The sequence below is a fragment of the Panthera leo genome, chromosome B3, assembly GCF_018350215.1.
Source record: "Panthera leo isolate Ple1 chromosome B3, P.leo_Ple1_pat1.1, whole genome shotgun sequence".
NCBI classification, from domain to species: domain Eukaryota; kingdom Metazoa; phylum Chordata; class Mammalia; order Carnivora; family Felidae; genus Panthera; species Panthera leo.
In genome coordinates this window covers 137066014-137086877 of record NC_056684.1, presented here as the reverse complement: position 1 = coordinate 137086877, position 20864 = coordinate 137066014, and the positions used below count along the sequence as shown (strand labels likewise).

General features: G+C 54.3%; 1 long non-coding RNA gene across 1 annotated transcript; it reads left to right on the top strand.

Moving 5' to 3' along the window:
* The first annotated feature begins 17750 nt into the window (after nucleotides 1-17750).
* On the top strand, nucleotides 17751-19054 carry LOC122221428. The gene is made up of 3 exons (XR_006203214.1): nucleotides 17751-18113; nucleotides 18532-18670; nucleotides 18962-19054. It is a non-coding gene; the product is annotated as an uncharacterized LOC122221428 (long non-coding RNA).
* Nucleotides 19055-20864: the final 1810 nt, after the last annotated feature.

The window sequence follows — 20864 nt, the reverse complement described above, 5'->3', positions numbered from 1 at the left end:
GCACGGGAGACTCATTGCTTCCTCTGCTTTACTTTCCTCGGTCGATGCACCTGTTATCCTCCGTCTCTGGAAATGCCTTCTTCCTCTTCCTCCTCCCTCCTGCTCACCTCTCCCTTAGCATTGCCTCCTCTCGCCCTCTCTCCAAGACTATCCTCCGCTTCTGCCTCTCCTACTGGCCTGCCTGGACTTTCCTCATGACCCCTAAGCGGCAGCTCGATCTTCAGCCTCCCTGTCCTGCATCTGTGTCCGTGCAGTTGTCAGACTTTTCGGGCAAAAATAGCGCAGACCATGCCCTGCCCTCAGATGGCTTTGTCCTCCCCTTTTCTCCACTCCCTGCCTCCCACCCTCCTCGTGTGGCTCCTCAGCTGGCCCACCACAGCCGTCACCTGACTCCAGCCCTCCTCTTCCACTCCCCACCCGCGCTCGGGCCGCACAGGACCGGGCTCCATCCATTTGCTGGGTGACCTTGGGCCGGCTACTTAGGCACGACCCTTGGTTCTTGTGTGGTTAAGATGAGCGATCTGGTTGGATGGTGCGAGGTGGAGACGACGTGACACGACAGAAAGAAGCATGGCTTTGGAGTCCGGCAGGGCTGGGTTTGCACCTGGATCGTGCCCCTTAGCAGGTGTTTGACCTTCTTGCGTAGAAGTGACCACGGCTGCATCACTTCAGGATTCTTCTGTTTCTTAGCACGGGGCCAGACCCACAGCACGTGTGAAATAAACAGGCCTGTTATCGCCTAAGTCACATCCGTGTCTTGAAGATGATTATTCATCCCCTGCCAGCTGGCCCCCAGCCCCAGGTGAGGGGAAAAGGTGCTGCTCTTGGCTGCACCCCCATTTATTTGGGGACTATATTGCATTCCTTTTTCTGAAAGGTAATTCAGACCTTGGAGCCACGAACACCCGCGTAGTCGGGAATCGCCAGGCCAGGCTGGGGATCGATTGCTGGCCCGCGCCATGGCGAGGTCAGTTGTTCCACGACTGAGCCGGTCCCCTGGATGTCACCATTGCCGTGGCCTCGCCTCCTGGCAGTCGTTCTCCAGAAGGACCTCATTAGGCTGCCAGGGGAAGGCATCCTGGCCGTGTTGTCAGACTCGCTCCGCCAGGCGTCACTCGGGCCTTGACCGAGCCCCTGTGGGGGCTCCCGGACGGTTGAAGTCATCTTTGTCCCTTCGCTTGTCACTCTGGAGAGGACAGTGGAGCCGAACTTCCTCCCTGCTGGGAGGCTCTCGGAGGAGGTTTGTGAATTTCATACTCCTTCCAAAAGCGCGGCCGTGACAGATGGCTGTTCCTGGCCAAACCCGGCCGAAGTGGGACCCGCATTTCAAAGTGTCAGGCTGCAAAAGGCAAGGTAGGGGGACGGAGGGGGGGAAAGAAGACTTGGCGGAGGCGGCGGAGGGCTGGGAGAGGGGAGGCTGGGGAATGACGTGCCCGGGAGCTCACCCGGGAGGGCACAGCCTGGAGGGTGGTGTTGCCCTGGTGGCTGTCCCTGCAGAGATTAGGCCCCTGGCACCTCCCACGTGTGAACCTGCCGGCCCCCACCTAAGGGGCTTCGGTGAGGGAGGAGTGGCCCGTCAGGAGATTTGGCAGCTAAAACCCTAATCCCCTGGTGGGGTGCGGAGATGCAGCCCAGCCTCTGGAGCCGGTCAGATTTTAGGGGCTGGGGGCTGTGTCGACTGCCTCCTCTGCCTTCTGCAGGGAATGCCCAGACCAGACCTTCCGCCCTCCTCCCCGGGCCTCATGCTGTTAGAACCGAGCAGTGTGACGGCCGTCTGGGGCGTTCGGATCTCCCAGCAGAATCCTTCCCTCCCTCAGACCATTTTCTAAACCAGGAGACAGAGAGGTGCAGAGAGTAGATGTGGCTCATCTGTGTTCTCACCTCCCCGGCTGTGGAGCCGAGGCAGCGGTCAGCCCGGGACCCCTTTCACTTGAGAGCATCTGCTACTTTCTTCATCTGTTCCCCCACCCTCACATCTTCTGGGTGGTAGATGTTTCTTCTCCAGGGTCCTTCTGTTTCAGTCCTTCCCGAAGCAGCAGGGACAATAGAGACGGATAGGATTTTGAACAGGAGTGTGTCTGTGAGAAATCACAGGTGACAAGAGCCGGCTCCCAGTCTGGTGAAGGGATGACGGGAAGGAAGACATGGTGTGAAAGTAGGAAACCTTAGCAAGAGACAGAGGACACGATGGGGGTTAGGAGTATCCCTCAGGAAGGAGTCTGAAGACTCATGATCTTGTGGTGGCTAAGGTGCCTTGAATTCTTTTTGGGGTGACAAACAAATAAATGATGGGAATGATGGTGGTTGTGGTCATCGTGGTGGTAGTGGTAATGATGGTGATTATGTTGATGGCGGTGGTGGTGGTGGTGGTGATAGTGATGATAATGATGCCGGTGATTGTAGTGATGATGACGGTGATGATGATGGTGGCGATGATGGTAATGGTAGTGATGATGATGGTGATGGTGGTGGTGGTGATGATGATGATGGTGGTGATGATGGTGATGATGATGGTGGTGGTGATGATGGTGATGATGATGGTGATGATGGTGATGGTGGTGGTGATGATGATGGTGATGATGGTGATGGTGATGATGATGGTGATGATAATGGTGATGGTGGTGATGATGAAGATTATGGTGATGATGGTGATGATGATGATGGTGATGGTGGTGATGATGACAGTGATGGTGATGATGGTGATGGTGGTGATGATGGTGATGATGGTGGTGGTGGTGATGATGATGGTGGTGATGGTGATGATGGTGGTGGTGATGATGGTGATGATGATGGTGATGATGGTGATGGTGGTGGTGATGATGATGGTGGTGGTGATGATGGTGATGATGATGGTGATGATGATGGTGATGGTAATGATGGTGATGGTGGTGATGATGGTGATGTGATGATGATGAAGATGGTGATGATGATGGTGATGATGATGATGATGGTGGTGGTGGTGATGATGGTGGTGATGGTGATGGTGATGATGGTGATGGTGATGATGGTGATGATGGTGATGATGATGGTGATGATGATGATGATGGTGATGGTGATGATGGTGATGATGATGATGAAGATGATGGTGATGATGGTGGTGGTGATGGTGATGATGATGGTGATGATGGTGATGGTGGCGGTGATGATGGTAGTGGTGATGATGGTGATGGTGATGATGATGGTGATGATAATGGTGATGGTGATGATGAAGATGATGGTGATGATGATGGTGATGGTGATGATGGTGATGGTGGTGATGATGGCAGTGGTGATGGTGGTGGTGGTGATTGCAATGACAATGGTGAAGATGATAATGATGGCAATAACTCACTGGGTAACTTTGGGTAAGACGTTTATCTTCACCGCATCTCAGTTTCTCCATTTATAACATGAAGAGGTGGAACGTCAGCCTCCTTCCTCCTGTGAGGTTCTGTAATCCAAAGAGAGGATCAGAAGGATGTAGGAAAATCTTTTAGGAGAGAAAGAAAAGGGACCGGAGGAAAACGCACCAATTGGGACCAAACAAACAGGAGCGGAGGGAAATTGTTTGTGCGGCCACGAGACGAGAGAGCAACCTCTCCCGAAGTCTCTCTCATCCTTAGCCTGGGAAGCCCGCTCCTCCACCTCTGGGGAACCAAGAATCTCTCCGGCTGGAATGGAAGTGAGTGACCAGCACAGAGGGCTGACCGTACCTGATTTCCCAGCCAGCGAGCCTCACCTGCTAATTACATCTACCAGGCCTGCCTCCACCGATTTTGGCCCCACAAAATCTCCACCCCGCCCGCAAAGGGTCTGGAGCAAATCATTAAAATATCAGGTTTCCAACCCCTGGGGGATGAGTAGGTGCTAAAAAGAGGCCAAGCTGTTTTTGTCAAAAACCAATCAACTCTCACACACCAAATATCCCTGCTTGGTGTAGGCAACCCGCCTGGTGTTTAGGGGTGTGAGAGGCAGCGGGAGGGGCATGGCGGGGGCTCTGGGAAAGCGCTTAACCCCAGGGCACCAATTAGTTGCCCTCAGGGCCAGACAGAGCTGCGGGGAGCCAGGGAAGAGAAATTACCCTGTGAAGAACCTACAGGTTCTCCACCAACTGCGGAAGTTTTTGAAAGCTCAGGCTTTCGCCCTGTAGCGTGGGGTCAGTCTTGCTCACCTCTTATAAGGGTCACATGGGTCCGTAGCCGTGGTCGAAGTTTGCAAGCTACAAAGCACTAAGGAAATGCAATTCATTCATACACTCCTTCCCTCAACAAAGCCTTCTTAGAGCAACTGCTGTGTGCCAGCCCCAGAGAGGCTGCTGGATCCTAACATTCTGCCCTTGGCCGCCACGTCTTCCTTTCTCCGGGTTCTCCCTTGACCTCTGTGACCACAGCTTAGTCTCCGGCACTGGCTCTTTCTCTGCCTGACCTTGGATGTGGGTGTTCCTTGAGCTCTTCCCTCGGTGCTGCTCTCCCTTCTTCCCTCTCCTCATGAGCTCTTCTACGCCCATGGCCTTGATTACCCGCTGTGAGGACGGCTCCCCGGAACGTCATCTTCAGTCGAGACCAGTCATGCTCCCTTCTGGTCTCGTATATCTGTCCATCCCCTGACTTCCCCTTGGATGGCCCTTCACATCAGCTCCTTGAGAACCGATCCCCTTCCCAGCCTCTCCGAAGCCGCTGCTCCCCCGGTGATTCCTATCTTAGTAAAGGGCTTCCTTTAGCTTCCACCCAGTTGCCCAAATCAGAAACGTGGGAATCACGTTGGTCCCCTGCCTTTGCCATCTCCCCATCTGCCTCCCGGTGAGCCCTCTTCCTGCCAAGTCTTCTTCTGTTAGAGCTCCTGGTTTGGGTTGTCCTTCTCAGGCCAGGCAGGACACATCTTGGCAGCCTCCCCACTGCTCTCCGGCCCCCACTCCAGCCTTTTCTGACCCCTTCTCTGCGCGGTCACCGCAATGACGTTTCTGAGATGCCAGGCTGATTCTACCACCGCCTCACTTCCGGGAGACCTCTGGTCCTAGCAACTATTGCCCTGCATAGGGTAATAGGGGAGCCCCTCCATAGCCTCCATAGCTCCTGGGGTCTCGCTGCTGAAGGGCCGCCTTCCAGTGTTTTTCACCTGCTTACCACCCTAGGTCTAAACAGGCCACTCGGCACCGTAGGCCTTAATATCCCCATCTGTGAAAGGGCAATAGATAACACGTGCTTAATGCACAAGATCGTTGTGAGGTTTGAAGGAAGTAAGGCGGGTTCAGTTTCACAAACAGGGTCATGGATGTGTGTGTGTGTGTGTGTAGCAGTGTGCTAGGGAGTACAAAGAATTGCAGGGTAAGTATGAGGCACTTTCTTATAATTTCGCTTTTACTCAATTCTTGAGGCCCAGTGTCTATCCATCTATCTATCTTTTTTTAATATTTGTTTATTTTGAGAGAGAGACAAGGACAGAGACAGAGCACGAGCAGGGGAGGGGCAGAGAGTGGGAGACACAGAATCCAAAGCAGGCTCCGAGCCGTCAGCACAGAGCCCGACGTGGGGCTCGAACCCACGAATGGCGAGATCATGACCTGAGCCGAAGTCGGACGCTTAACCGACTGAGCCACCACCCGGGCACCCCACCAATATGTATTTATATTAAAACAAACATGAGCATATCATGGAATCGAATGCACATTTTGCATCCATGGAAGAGAGAAACATGAGCTCTGGCAGACACGATGGTGGCCTGCCCACATCTCCTGACCTAGAGAACTTCAGGTCTTACTGCTTGTCTCCCAAATGCTGTGGAAGCTCACTTCTCCTCCCCCGTGCAGGTCAGAGGGCTGGGAGACGAACACCCCCTGGTGGCAGCCCTCAGCCAATGAGTGGCTAAAGGTGGTGTTGGTGTATCAAGGCTGCAGCTCCCGAGTTCACAGGGGTAGGAAGTAGGGCGGATGGATAGCTCGGGGGTGTGTGAGCTTGAGAATTCATGGGCTCTGAAGTGTGTAAGCTCTGAGGTGTGAAAGCTCTGGGGTGTGTAGTCTCAGAGGTGTATAAGCTCTGAGAATGCGTGGGCTCTGAGGTGTGTAAGCTCTGAGGTGGGTTTTCTCTGAGGTGTGGGCTCTGAGGTGTGTAAGCTCTGAGGTGTATAAACACTGAGGTGTGTAAGCTCTGATGTGTGTAAGCTCTGATGTGTGTAAGCTCTGAAGTGTGTAAACCCTGAGGTGTGTAAACACTGAGGTGTATATTCCCTGAGGTGTGTAAACCTCGAGGTGTGTAACCTCTGAGATGTGTAAACCCTGAAGTGTGTAAACCCTGAGGTGTGTAAGCTCTGAGGTGTAAAAACCCTGAGGTATGTAAACCCTGAGGTGTGTAAGCTCTGAGGTGAGTAAGCTCTGAGGTGTGTAAACCCTGAGGTGTGTAAGCTCTGAGGTGTATAATCCCTGAGGTGTGTAAACCTTGAGGTGATTAAGCTCTGAGGTGTGTAAGCTCTGAGGTGTATAAGCTCTGAAGTGTGTAAACCCTGAGGTGTGTAAGCTCTGAGGTGTAAAAACCCTGAGGTGTGTAAACCCTGCGGTGGATAAGCTCTGAAGTGTGTAAACCCTGAGGTGTGTAAGATCTGAGGTGAGTAAGCTCTGAGGTGTAAAAACCCTGAGGTGTGTAAACCCTGAGGTGTGTAAGCTCTGAGGTGAGTAAGCTCTGAGGTGTGTAAACCCTGAAGTGTGTAAGCTCTGAGGTGCGTAAGCTCTGAGGTGTGTAAACCCTGAGGTGCATAAGCTCTGAGGTGTGTAAGCTCTGAGGTGTGTAAACCCTGAGGTGCATAAGCTCTGAGGTGTGTAAACCCTGAGGTGTGTAAGCTCTGAGGTGTATAATCCCTGAGGTGTGTAAACCTTGAGGTGTATAAGTGCTGAGGTGTGTAAGCTCTGAGGTGTGTAAACTCTGAGGTGTATAAGCTCTGAAGTGTGTAAACCCTGAGGTGTGTAAGCTCTGAGGTGAGTAAGCTCTGAGGTGTAAAAACCCTAAGGTGTGTAAACCCTGAGGTGTATAAGCTCTGAAGTGTGTAAACCCTGAGGTGTGTAAGATCTGAGGTGAGTAAGCTCTGAGGTGTAAAAACCCTGAGGTGTGTCAACCCTGAGATGTGTAAGCTCTGAGGTGAGTAAGCTCTGAGGTGTGTAAACCCTGAGGTGTGTAAGCTCTGAGGTGCGTAAGCTCTGAGGTGTGTAAACCCTGAGGTGTGTAAGCTCTGAGGTGTGTAAACCCTGAGGTGTGTAAGCTCTGAGGTGCATAAGCTCTGAGGTGTGTAAACCCTGAGGTGTTTAGCTCTGAGGTGCATAAGCTCTGAGGTGTGTAAACCCTGAGGTGTGTAAGCTCTGAGGTGTGTAACCCTGAGGTGTGTAAGCTCTGAGGTGTGTAAACCCTGAGGTGCGTAGGCTCTGAGGTGTGTAGACCCTGAGGTGTGTAAACCCTGAGGTGTGTAAGCTCTGAGGTGAGTAAGCTCTGAGGTGTAAAAACCCTGAGGTGTGTAAACCCTGAGGTGCATAAGCTCTGAGGTGTGTAAACCCTGAGGTGCGTAAGCTCTGAGGTGTATAAACCCTGAGGTGTAAAAACCCTGAGGTGTGTAAACCCTGAGGTGTGTAAGCTCTGAGGTGAGTAAACTCTGAGGTGTAAAAACCCTGAGGTGTGTAAACCCTGAGTTGCATAAGCTCTGAGGAGTGTAAACCCTGAAGTGCATGAACTGTGAGGTGTGTAAACCCTGAGGTGTATAAACCCTGAGGTGTAAAAAACATGAAGTGTGTAAACCCTGAGGTGTGTAAGCTCTGAGGTGAGTAAGCTCTGAGGTGAGTAAGCTCTGAGGTGTGTAAACCCTGAGTTGAGTAAGCTCTGAGGTGTGTAAACCCTGAGGTGTGTAAGCTCTGAAGTGTGTAAACCCTGAGGTGTGTAAGCTCTGAGGTGAGTAAGCTCTGAGGTGTGTAAACCCTGAGGTGTGTAAGCTCTGAGGTGCGTAAGCTCTGAGGTGTGTAAACCCTGAGGTGTGTAAGCTCTGAGGTGTGTAAACACTGAGGTGTGTAAACTCTAAGGTGTGTAAACCCTGAGGTGTGTAAGCTCTGAGGTGAGTAAGCTCTGAGGTGTATAAGCTCTGAAGTGTGTAAACCCTGAGGTGTGTAAGCTCTGAGGTGTGTAAGCTCTGAGGTGTATAAACCCTGAGGTGTGTAAGCTCTGAGGTGTGTAAACCCTGAGGTGTGTAAGCTCTGAGGTGTATAATCCCTGAGGTGTGTAAACCTTGAGGTGTAAGCTCTGAGGTGTATAAGCTCTGAGGTGTGTAAACCCTGAGGTGTGTAAGCTCTGAGGTGTGTAAACCCTGAGGTGTGTAAGCTCTGAGGTGTATAATCCCTGAGGTGTGTAAACCTTGAGGTGTAAGCTCTGAGGTGTATAAGCTCTGAGGTGTGTAAACCCTGAGGTGTGTAAGCTCTGAGGTGTGTAAACCCTGAGGTGTATAAGCTCTGAGGTATATAAGCTCTGAGGTGTGTACACCCTGAGGTGTGTAAGCTCTGAGGTGTGTAAACCCTGAGGTGTGTAAGCCCTGAGGTATGTAAACCCTGAGGTGTATAAGCTCTGAAGTGTGTAAACCCTGAGGTGTGTAAACCCTGAGGTGTGTAAACCTTGAGGTATGTAAGCTCTGAGGTGTGTAAACCCTGAGGTGTGTAAGCTCTGAGGTTAGTAAGCTCTGAGGTGTAAAAATCCTGAGGTGTGTAAACCCTGAGGTGCGTAAGCTCTGAGGTGTGTAAACCCTGAGGTGTGTAAGCTCTGAGGTGTGTAAAGCCTGAGATGCGTAAGCTCTGAGGTGTGTAAACCCTGTGGTGCGTAAGCTCTGAGGTGTGTAAACCCTGAGGTGTGTAAGCTCTGAGGTATGTAAACCCTGAGGTGCATAAGCTCTGAGATGTGTAAGCTCTGAAGTGTGTAAAACCTGAGGTGTTTAAGCTCTGAGGTGCATAAGCTGTGAGGTGTGTAAACCCTGAGGTGCGTAAGCTCTGAGGTGTGTAAACCCTGAGGTGCCTGAGCTTTGCGGTGTGTAAACGCTGAGGTGTGTAAGGTCTGAGGTAAATAAGTTCTGAGGTGTAAAAACCCTGAGGTGTGTAAAACCTGGGGTGCGTAAGCTCTGAGGTGTGTAAACCCTGAGGTGCGTAAGCTCTGAGGTGTATAAACCCTGAGGTGTGTAAGCTCTGAGGTGTATAAAGCCTGAGGTGTATAAACCCTGAGGTGTGTAAGCTCTGAGGTGTGTAAACCCTAAGGTGTGTAAGCTCTGAGGTGTATAATCCCTGAGGTGTGTAAACCTTGAGGTGTAAGCTCTGAGGTGTATAAGCTCTGAGGTGTGTAAACCCTGAGGTGTGTAAGCTCTGAGGTGTGTAAACCCTGAGGTGTATAAGCTCTGAGGTGTATAAGCTCTGAGGTGTGTAAACCCTGAGGTGTGTAAGCTCTGAGGTGTGTAAACCCTGAGGTGTGTAAGCCCTGAGGTGTGTAAACCCTGAGGTGTATAAGCTCTGAAGTGTGTAAACACTGAGGTGTGTAAGCTCTGAGGTGTGTAAACCTTGAGGTATGTAAGCTCTGAGGTGTGTAAACCCTAAGGTGTGTAAGCTCTGAGGTGAGTAAGCTCTGAGGTGTAAAAATCCTGAGGTGTATAAACCCTGAGGTGCGTAAGCTCTGAGGTGTGTAAACCCTGAGGTGCGTAAGCTCTGAGGTGTGTAAAGCCTGAGGTGCGTAAGCTCTGAGGTGTGTAAACCCTGTGGTGCGTAAGCTCTGAGGTGTGTAACCCTGAGGTGTGTAAGCTCTGAGGTGTGTAAACCCTGAGGTGCATAAGCTCTGAGATGTGTAAGCTCTGAAGTGTGTAAACCCTGAGGTGTTTAATTTCTGAGGTGCATAAGCTGTGAGGTGTGTAAACCCTGAGGTGCGTAAGCTCTGAGGTGTGTAAACCCTGAGGGCTGTAAGCTCTGAGGTGTGTAATCCCTGATGTGTGTAAGCTCTGAGGTGTGTAAACCCTGAGGTGCGTAAGCTCTGAGATGTGTAAGCTCTGAAGTGTGTAAACCCTGAGGTGTTTAAGCTCTGAGGTGCATAAGCTGTGAGGTGTGTAAACCCTGAGGTGCGTAAGCTCTGAGGTGTGTAAACCCTGAGGTGCGTAAGCTCTGCGGTGTGTAAACCCTGAGGTGTGTAAGGTCTGAGGTGAGTAAGTTCTGAGGTGTAAAAACCCTGAGGTGTGTAAACCCTGGGGTGCGTAAGCTGAGGTGTGTAAACCCTGAGGTACATAAGCTCTAAGGTGTGTAAACCCTGAGGTGCGTAAGCTCTGAGGTGTGTAAACCCTGAGGTGCGTAAGCTCTGAGGTGTGTAAACCCTGAGGTGCGTAAGCTCTGAGGTGTGTAAACCCTGAGGTGTGTAAGCTCTGAGATGTGTAAGCTCTGAGGTGTGTAAACCCTGAGGTACGTAAGCCCTAAGGTGTATAAGCTCTGAGGTGTGTAAACCCTGAGGTGTATAAGCTCTGAGGTGTGTAAACCCTGAGGTGCGTAAGCCGTGAGGTGTGTAAGCTCTGAGGTGTGTAAACCCTGAGGAGTGTAAACCCTGAGGTGTAAAAACCCTGAGGTGGGTAAGCTCTGAGGTGTGTAAACCCTGAGGTGTGTAAGCTCTGAGGTGTGTAAACCCTGAGGTGCATAAGCTCTGAGATGTGTAAGCTCTGAAGTGTGTAAACCCTGAGGTGTTTAATTTCTGAGGTGCATAAGCTGTGAGGTGTGTAAACCCTGAGGTGTGTAAGCTCTGAGGTGTGTAAACCCTGAGGGCTGTAAGCTCTGAGGTGTGTAATCCCTGATGTGTGTAAGCTCTGAGGTGTGTAAACCCTGAGGTGCGTAAGCTCTGAGATGTGTAAGCTCTGAAGTGTGTAAACCCTGAGGTGTTTAAGCTCTGAGGTGCATAAGCTGTGAGGTGTGTAAACCCTGAGGTGCGTAAGCTCTGAGGTGTGTAAACCCTGAGGTGCGTAAGCTCTGCGGTGTGTAAACCCTGAGGTGTGTAAGGTCTGAGGTGAGTAAGTTCTGAGGTGTAAAAACCCTGAGGTGTGTAAACCCTGGGGTGCGTAAGCTGAGGTGTGTAAACCCTGAGGTACATAAGCTCTAAGGTGTGTAAACCCTGAGGTGCGTAAGCTCTGAGGTATGTAAACCCTGAGGTGCGTAAGCTCTGAGGTGTGTAAACCCTGAGGTGCGTAAGCTCTGAGGTGTGTAAACCCTGAGGTGTGTAAGCTCTGAGATGTGTAAGCTCTGAGGTGTGTAAACCCTGAGGTACGTAAGCCCTAAGGTGTATAAGCTCTGAGGTGTGTAAACCCTGAGGTGTATAAGCTCTGAGGTGTGTAAACCCTGAGGTGCGTAAGCCGTGAGGTGTGTAAGCTCTGAGGTGTGTAAACCCTGAGGAGTGTAAACCCTGAGGTGTAAAAACCCTGAGGTGGGTAAGCTCTGAGGTATGTAAACCCTGAGGTGTGTAAGCTCTGAGGTGTGTAAACCCTGAGGTGCGTAAGCTCTGAGGTGTGTAAACCCTGAGGTGCGTAAGCTCTGAGGTGTGTAAACCCTGAGGTGCGTAAGCTCTGAGGTGTGTAAACCCTGAGGTGCGTAAGCTCTGAGGTGTGTAAACCCTGAGGTGTAAGCTCTGAGGTGTGTAAACCCAGAGGTGCGTAAGCCGTGAGGTGTGTAAGCTCTGAGGTGTGTAAACCCTGAGGAGTGTAAACCCTGAGGTGTGTAAACCCAGAGGTGCGTAAGCTGTGAGGTGTGTAAGCTCTGAGGTGTGTAAACTCTGAGGTGTAAAAACCCTGAGGTGCGTAAGCTCTGAGGTGTGTAGACCCTGAGGTGCGTAAGCTCTGAGGTGTGTAAACCCTGAGGTGTGTAAGCTCTGAGGTGTGTAAACTCTGAGGTGCATAAGCTGTGAGGTGTGTAATCCCTGAGGTGTGTAAGCTCTGAGGTGTGTAAGCTCTGAGGTGCATAAGCTCTGAGGTGTGTAAACCCTGAGGTGTATAAGCTCTGAGGTGTGTAAACCCTGAGGTGCATAAGCTGTGAGGTGTGTAAGCTCTGAGGTGTGTAAACCCTGAGGTGCGTAAGCTCTGAGGTGTGTAAATCCTGAGGTGCGTAAGCTCTGAGGTGTGTAGACCCTGAGGTGGGTAAGCTCTGAGGTGTGTAGACCCTGAGGTGCGTAAGCTCTGAGGTGTGTAGACCCTGAGGTGCGTAAGCTCTGAGGTGTGTAGACCCTGAGGTGCGTAAGCTCTGAGGTGTGTAAACCCTGAGGTGTGTAAGCTCTGAGGTGTGTAAGCTCTGAGGGGCATAAGCTGTGAGGTGTGTAAACCCTGAGGTGTGTAAACCCTGAGGTGTGTAAACCCTGAGGTGCGTAAGCTCTGAGGTGTGTAAACCCTGAGGTGTGTAAGCTCTGAGGTGTGTAAACCCTGAGGTGCGTAAGCTGTGAGGTGTGTAAACCCTGAGGTGTAAAAACCCTGAGGTGTGTAAACCCTGAGGTGCGTAAGCTCTGAGGTGTGTAAACCCTGAGGTGCGTAAGCTGTGAGGTGTGTAGATCCTGAGGTGCGTAAGCTCTGAGGTGTGTAGACCCTGAGGTGGGTAAGCTCTGAGGTGTGTAGACCCTGAGGTGCGTAAGCTCTGAGGTGTGTAGACCCTGAGGTGCGTAAGCTCTGAGGTGTGTAGACCCTGAGGTGCGTAAGCTCTGAGGTGTGTAGACCCTGAGGTGTGTAAGCTCTGAGGTGCATAAGCTGTGAGGTGTGTAAACCCTGAGGTGTGTAAACCCTGAGGTGTGTAAACCCTGAGGTGCGTAAGCTCTGAGGTGCGTAAGCTCTGAGGTGTGTAAACCCTGAGGTGTGTAAGCTCTGAGGTGTGTAAACCCTGAGGTGCGTAAGCTGTGAGGTGTGTAAACCCTGAGGTGTAAAAACCCTGAGGTGTGTAAACCCTGAGGTGCGTAAGCTCTGAGGTGTGTAAACCCTGAGGTGCGTAAGCTCTGAGGTGTGTAAACCCTGAGGTGTGTAAGCTCTGAGGTGTGTAAACCCTGAGGTGTGTAAACCCTGAGGTGCGTAAGCTCTGAGGTGTGTAAACCCTGAGGTGCATAAGCTGTGAGGTGTGTAAACCCTGAGGTGTGTAAACCCTGAGGTGCGTAAGCTCTGAGGCGTGTAAACCCTGAGGTGCGTAAGCTCTGAGGTGTGTAAACCGAGGTGTGTAAGCTCTGAGGTGTGTAAACCCTGAGGTGTGTAAACCCTGAGGTGCGTAAGCTCTGAGGTGTGTAAACCCTGAGGTGCATAAGCTGTGAGGTGTGTAAACCCTGAGGTGTGTAAACCCTGAGGTGCGTAAGCTCTGAGGTGTGTAAACCCTGAGGTGCATAAGCTGTGAGGTGTGTAAACCCTGAGGTGTGTAAACCCTGAGGTGCATAAGCTGTGAGGTGTGTAAACCCTGAGGTGTGTAAACCCTGAGGTGCGTAAGCTCTGAGGCGTATGGGCTGCACTAGCTCCAGAGTCCCCAGCAGCACCCGGGGGGCAGTTGCCCACCACGGTCACAGGCTTGCCCACCTAGCCTCTTCCGGCCACCTTCCCTTCCTTGTCTCATTTTCCCGCTCCCTGCCGCCGTGTCCTGGGCTCCTTCCTGTCCCCCAAACAAACCCTTGCCCCTGCACCCCCGCCTGGCCTCAGAGTCTGTCTCTGGGGGGGAGAAACTAAGCCACGAGACCCCCACCACAGCAGCAGCAGGAGAAGCAACCATAACGACGACAGAAATAGATTCCAATTAGCAGGTTCATCGTTTTTCACGCATCATCCTCCCTGAATGTTCCGTTTCCTTCGCAGGGGGCACATTTCCAGGTGAGGGTGCTGAGCCGCAGGGGGGTTACTGGGCTCGCCCCGGCCTCACGGCTCACGAGCACAGCGCGGGGACTCCAGCTCCGGAAGCGTCTGGAGCCCGCGCTCCCACCTCTAGGCACACGGTCGTGTGGGTGCCCTTTGGTGGAACCGTCCGGAAGTTCGACGCTGGGGAAAGCTCTGGTTGACTGGAATCCAGGAGGTCTGGGCCGGCCGGGCCGCTGCCGAGGGGCCCCGTAGGCCCAGCAAACCCCTGGGCCGTCCCGCATGCCTCCCTCACCGCTCTTTTCGAAACGCTCTGCCTCTTGAATCGCTCTCTCGTTTTCCCACCGGCTAACTCTACTGGGCGCCACAGCTACCTTGCCGTCCTCCCAGCTTGCTGAGTGAACGCTTGCGGGCCTCCTTCCAGAAGGCAGCGTTGGCTCCGTGCTGCCCGGTGGGGCTTTTCAAGGAAAGCTCCAGATCCAGATCTCTACAGGACATTTCCCCACCTTAAAATATGGGTCGCTACTTAAAAACGTTTAAAATCCACCCTCTGGTTGCCCGGTTAGCCCCATGTGGGGGCTGGATTTTGCCCGCTGGCTACCAGCTAGTGGCCCCGGGCTGCGAAGTGATACGGGCCAGAAGCTACGGGGGTAAATGGGCCATCTGCCTCTCCCGCAGGGGAGCCGGGGTCCCCCCGGCTTCCATTATGGTAAAGGAAGGGGCCTGTTCCCCGGGCCCAGCCGGCCTCGGCGGGTAAAGACCTTCCGCCGAAGTGTCCCTGCTTGAGGCTGAGTCCGGACCTCCCTGTACAACCGGGGAAACCGAGGCCGACGGGGGAAATAGTGTGCCAAGTTCCTACCCTCCAGGCAGCGTCTGAGCCGGAGAAGAGCCCACCCCTCCCCGGCCTCCTGGGCTGTTGGGTCCCCGCAGGGCGGCGGCAGCCTCCTCGCTGGCCTCTGTGGGTGGCTCTGCCCATTGGTTAGTTTCCAGAGTCCGGGGCCGTGGAGTTTTGCTGACAACTGCCAAAGCCCAGGCTGAGTGGTAAAAGCCACCAGACTTCAGAAGGACTGTGGGTGTTTATTTAAAACCTTACAAACAGTTTACAGCCAATGGAGCACAGTTTACAGGCAAGGACCTCACTGCCGGGCGGCCCTGAGGGGCCGCGCAGAGGGCACACAGCTAGTCACTCCTCTGTTAGGGGCTGGTGGGGGGTGTGCTGGCTGATGGGAACGCCTCACCGGCAGCACTGGCAGGCTCCTGGCTCCCTCGGGTCTCCCCGCCCCCCTGCTGTGTACTGAATTGTGTCCCCTCAAAAGATGCTGAAGCCCTAAACCCGATACCTGGGAACGTGACCTTATGTGAAGATAGGGTCTTTGCAGATGTAATCACGTTAACATGTGGTCATCAGGATGGGACCTGATCTGTAATGACTGGTGTCCCCATGAGAAGGCCCTATGAAGAGGGCCGCCTGGGTGGCTCAGTCAGTTAAGCGTCTGACTTCGGCTCAGGTCATGATCTCGCGGTTCGAGAGCTCGAGCCCCGCATCGGGCTCTGTGCTGACAGCTCAGAGCCTGGAGCCTGCTTTGGATTCTGTGTCTCCCTCTCTGTTTCTCCCCTGCTCGCACTCTCTCTTTCAAAAATAAATAAAGATTAAATAATTAAAATATATATATAATTAAAATAAAAAAATATAGAAATAATATATATAAATAAATATATATTAATATATATTTATATACTATATATACTATAGAGACACTATATATACTATATATATAAATATAAATATATATATAAATATATATTAATATATATTAATATATATTAATATATACATAATATATAAAAATAAATTTTAATATATATAAAATATATAATTAAAATAATTAAAATATACATACCAAAAAAAAAAAAAATATATATATATATATATATATATATATATATATATATATATAAAAAGAAGGCCCTATGAAGACACAGACACACACAGAGAGAAGCCCCTGTGGCCATGGAGACAGAGTTGGGGTCGTGCCGTCACAAGCCAAGGACTGCCATGATCCCGGGAGCCACTGGTAGCTGGAAGAGGTAAGGAAGGGTTCCTTCCGGAACCATCAGAGCCCGGCCCCGCCGATTCCCTGACTGTGGACTTCTGGCCCTCGGCACTGTGACAGAATACGTTCCTGTTGTGTGAAGCTGCCTCCCTAGGAAGCTAACGAGCCCCCCTCCTCCAGGTCCTCTGCCGGGACCCATTCACTGCCCACTCCCACCCACGGTGCTCTGGGCTCCAGACCCACATATACAAGTGCTGCTTGGCGGTGCCCACCCGGACGCTCCTTGCGCCCCTCCAGCCGGGCTTCCCTGCAGCAGGGCCTGGCTGTGTCCTTCTGGTGCCCAGGCAGGCATCGGCGGCCTCCGTGCTCAAAGCTCCTGGGTCCTGGAGCAGGTGAGCAGGAAAGTGGCAGATACCACCCGTGGGCCAAGAGCACGTAAGCGACCACAGGATTCCTCGGGAGGGCCGAGGATGGCAAGAGAGAGGGGCAGATATCCTGCCTTTGAGGGTGGGACGAGCCAGAGGACCTCCCCCAGGCGCGGGGCCATCGAGTCTCCGACTGGAAGTCCAGGCAGGGTCTCCGTAACCCCTTGCTACTTGGTTGTATGGGGGCCAACAGCAGCGGCCCGTGAGACTGCAGACCCTGGGACCCTCCCCAGACCTGCGTACTGAGAACCTGCATTTGACCAAGGTGCCTGGGGCAAGTTGCATCACAGAGGCCAGGTGCTGGGCTGTGGATGGGAATGTGGCTGAACTTGTTTTTCCCGTGCCTCTGGGCTCAGCTGGGTTTTCCACAGGAGCTGGACAGCGCTTAAGACCTGCGGGGGCCCGTCTTGTGTCGAGAACAAAAGAGGACATTCCAGACTTTAGGGGCCCCCAGACTTGTCTTCTTCCTCTGCTTCCAGCCAGGTGCTCCAGGCAGAAACCCGGGGTGATGTGGAACCCTTCCCTCTCGTGACCCTCTGCCCTTGCCTGGTCACCAAGCCCAGGAAGGCAGGAGGCCTGGTGTCACTCCGTCCCCATGGCCGGTCTCTTCTGCTTCTTCCCGGACAACTCTGGGGGGGGGTGGGGGGAGGAACAGAGAGTGGGAGACATAGAATCTGAAGCGGGCTCCAGGATCTGAGTTGTCAGCGCAGGGCTCGAACTCATGACCCGTGAGATCATGACCAGAGCCGAAGTCGGTCACTTGACCCACTGAACCATCCAGGCGGCCCCCCAGACCTGCCTTTTTTTTAAATTTTTTTTTTTTTAACGTTTATTTATTTTTGAGACAGAGACAGAGCATGAACGGGGAGGGTCAGAGAGAGAGGGAGACACAGAATCTGAAACAGGCTCCAGGCTCTGAGCTGTCCGCACAGAGCCCGACGCGGGGCTCGAACTCACGGACCGCGAGATCATGACCCGAGCTGAAGTCGGCCGCTTAACCGACTGAGCCACCCAGGCGCCCCCAGACCTGCCTTTTCTAAGCCGCTCTTCACCTGGTGGCCAGAATGACGGTAAATATGCTTAATTCCCATCAAGTCAGGCTCCTGCTTAACCCTCGGAGCCCTCGAGCCACTGGCCCCGTGTCCACAGAAGGCCCCGAATCCCTTCCGAGGCCCGGAGGCGTGGCCTGAGTCAGCCCTGCCCCATCTCGTGTGGCTCTGCCCCCACCTGCTGCTCTTGCCACCTCCGGCTCATCAACGCCCGGTTTGTGCCCCTCCCCGCCCCTCCCCTTGTGGGGGTGTTTTTTCCTGCTCATTGGCTACCTCACCCTGGCGATGGTGCGTCGTCCGGGAGGCCTCCTTGCCCCCCACATAAGGCTGGGCCCCCCCCCCCCCGACATCTGTGCCCACGTGTCCCTGCCTCTCCTTCTCCACACTCGTCCCAGCGAGTGATTGCAGGTGCAGCTCTGGGTGCACTTGCCGGAGGCCAGGGGCCCGCTGTGCCTGCGTGAAGCCTTCAACCGCTGCGGGCACGGGAGAGTGGCCTTTGGGAAAACGTGAGGACACTGGTGTCTGCCGGTGCCTCTAGCCCGAGCGGACCTCGCCGCACGTCTCGGGTGGCTAGGAACCGGCCAGGGCGGCTTCCTGAGGCCCCCGGGGTGAGCCGGCTGCAGGTGCATCTACCGTGGCCGGAGACGTTCTGGGAGTTCAGGAATCTTGAGCCCTGGTGCCTGATGATCTTGGGCACATCAAGCAACCTCTGCAAACCTCATCTTCCTCCTGTGAAAAAAACGGGGACGGACTGGCTTCCTTAAGGAATTGCTGTGTGTTCGGTACGTCATATCAGATATCTAAACAAGCTGACAAGTGAGCAAACACCATCTTGCGGCGAGATCGTGGGCGGGTCCCCTTCCTGCTGTGGGCTGTCCCCTCCTCTGAGCGACGAGGACCGGGCAGGCGCCCAGGGGACCCGGCTGCACCTGGAGACTGCAAGGCCCTGGGCTCATTGGCCTCCCAGACAAGTGACAAACTGGCTGACCCGGTCTGTCTGCTGGGCAGGGCGGTGGGGTGGGGGGGGAGGGCACGATTGTTTGATTGGAGGCCATCCCCCAGTGTCCGCAAATTCGCTTTTGTTTATTTTCCTGAAAAGCTAAATAAGCCAGTGAGACTGAGCAGCTCCACACCAGACGTGCGTTTTCATTGTAAAAATATTTTTGCGGGTCGGAAAATTGCACCAAAATGTTTTCACAGGCAAAGCGCTGCCGTGTGCTGCTCAGCCCTGCGACCAGCGGCCACCAGGGAAGGGGCCGCCGATGTGCACCTCGGGTACGCATTCCAGCAATCATAGCAACAAACGTGCCGGAAGCACCTACCACGTGGCGGTTTGCCAGTAAGTTCGCGGTGATGTTTTCACCCTCGCGTCTCCCCGTGTGGCCCGTGTGATTGTCATTGCCGTTGTGGCCAGTTCCTTTTTGCAGATGAAGGAGATGAAGTCCAGAGAGGTTGAGTGACTTCTCTAAGGTCACACAGCCTGCAAGGGGCAGAGCCAGGGATCCGGGTCTGTCTGACTTCAGAGTCCGGGTTTTTGCCCCACTGCGGTGCACCTCCGAGGCCCTCGTTCAGGTCTGGAGCACCCCCTGGGCTCTCCCTCAACCTTCTTTATCGCTCTGGTTTCCCGCAGTTTTCTAGGGTGAAGTTATCTATGGAAAGTCGCACAACTACAGCTTGTTGCCAATCTAGAGAAAGCCGAGAACATTCCACGCACGTAGGACCATCAGAGCCAGAGAGGCTGGGAATCTGGTCCTGTGCCAGCACAGAGCAGGTGAGTGACACGGCTGCCCCGACACCGTGGGCCACGAGGCTGGGCTGAGGCCCCCTGGTCCCCCAACCCCCCTGCTTCCAGGCCCCCAGCCTCCCAGCCCACCCCCCGGCCTCCCAACCCCCCTGCTTCCAGGCCCCCCGGCCTCCCGACCTGCATGGCCGTCCTTGTTACCCGCCTCCGTGAGGCTGGACCTTGTACACAGATGTCACCCACACAGCTTGGCTGCACAGCTGAAGTCCTTGACGCACACACTGATACACAAAGACACGCCAGAACGTGTCACAGACCCTCACAGAGCCACAGCCCCTGTCACAGAACATATCCCTGTGAGCCGTGATCTGAGGACACACCGTGGAGTCCCAGGACCATCATTTTCAACTATACGCAGCCGGTGGGAAAAACGGGAGTGAAAACCAATCTAAACGATTCAGGTGATTCCTCCCTCCTTCCCCCCCAGGCCCACGGAGGCCGCCTGCGGCCGAGCGAGGCCTGCCTCCCGCCCTGCCTCAGCCCCAGCTCCCAGGAACTCACAGGGGCATCTTTTTCCTCAAATGCAGCTCTAGACACCCGCCAACCCCGTGGCCTGGTGCTCGGGTGGGGAAGCGTGAGGCGCCGGGTGCAGGAAGGGAAAGGGCCGGGCTGGGCGCGCTCGGAGGCAGCCGTCGCTCCCGGGCTGGCGGGGGCACCCCGGGGCGGTGGGAGGGACGAGGGCTCTTGTGACTCTCGCCATCGGCGCCGTGGCGGCCGCTGACCCCGGCGGGGTGAGATCCACCGTGTGGGTTTACCGACCTCCTCCTCGAGGACTGGGCCTGGCACGGATTTGTCGCTCATGGGTGCTTGGTGACGGATGGCGTGGAGCTCGGGTCCCGCTGCCCTGCCTCTGGCTCTGTGGACGAGTATTCTAGGGCTCACAAGCCTCGCGCGGGGCCGGAGCCCCCCGCGACCGGGGGAGCAGGGGATGACAGTCCGTGGGGTCTGTCACGGCTGGGACAAGGACAGCCTCAGATGGAAGCTTCTGGAGCGGTCTGGTCGAGCCCCCGGCACACCGGTGGGGGCCCAGTAACTGTGGGATGAAGGAAAGTGCTCGGCTGTCAGCCGCGTTTCCGTGTCAGGCGTCCATCCGCCCCTCAGCGGGCACGTAAGGTCACGGCGGCCAGAAGAACACAGCACACGCTCTCGCTGTTGTCTCCGTGCGGCCAGAGGGAGGCACAGTGCCGGACACGGCGGGCGTCTCTGTAAACCCTGTCTGAACGCGGAGACAAAGGGGATTTTATATACCGCTTGCTTTTGCCAAACCAGCACAGCTGCCCAATCCTGGAGTGTGCATGTGTGTATACGTGAGGGGTGTGTGTGCGTGTGTTGGACACGTGTGAGTGTGCACCTGTGTCTATGTGCACACATACGTGGGGGGGGGGGGGGGGAAGGGGACAGAGATCAGCCCTGTGGGCTCCAGGGATGGAGGCTAAGGAGGGTCCAGAGGGCCTGGCTGAGTCAGAAGCCAGTGGTCAGAGCAGATGGAAAGGCGTGGAGAGCATAGGACTGCTTCCGAAGAGGGGGCAGGCGAGTGACAGCTGCAGAGGGCAGGGGTGCGGGGAGGTGGGGGCCGGCCAGTGGGGCCGTGCCGTCGCCGCCGCCCCGGAACAGCGTTTCCCAGACCTCCCCGCGGGCCGGCCGCGCTGCCGAGCTCGTACAGACGCCGGCCCATTGGGCCCTCGCCCCAGCCGCAAGGGGCAGGACTCTGACTCCCCTGGTCAGCAGAGGC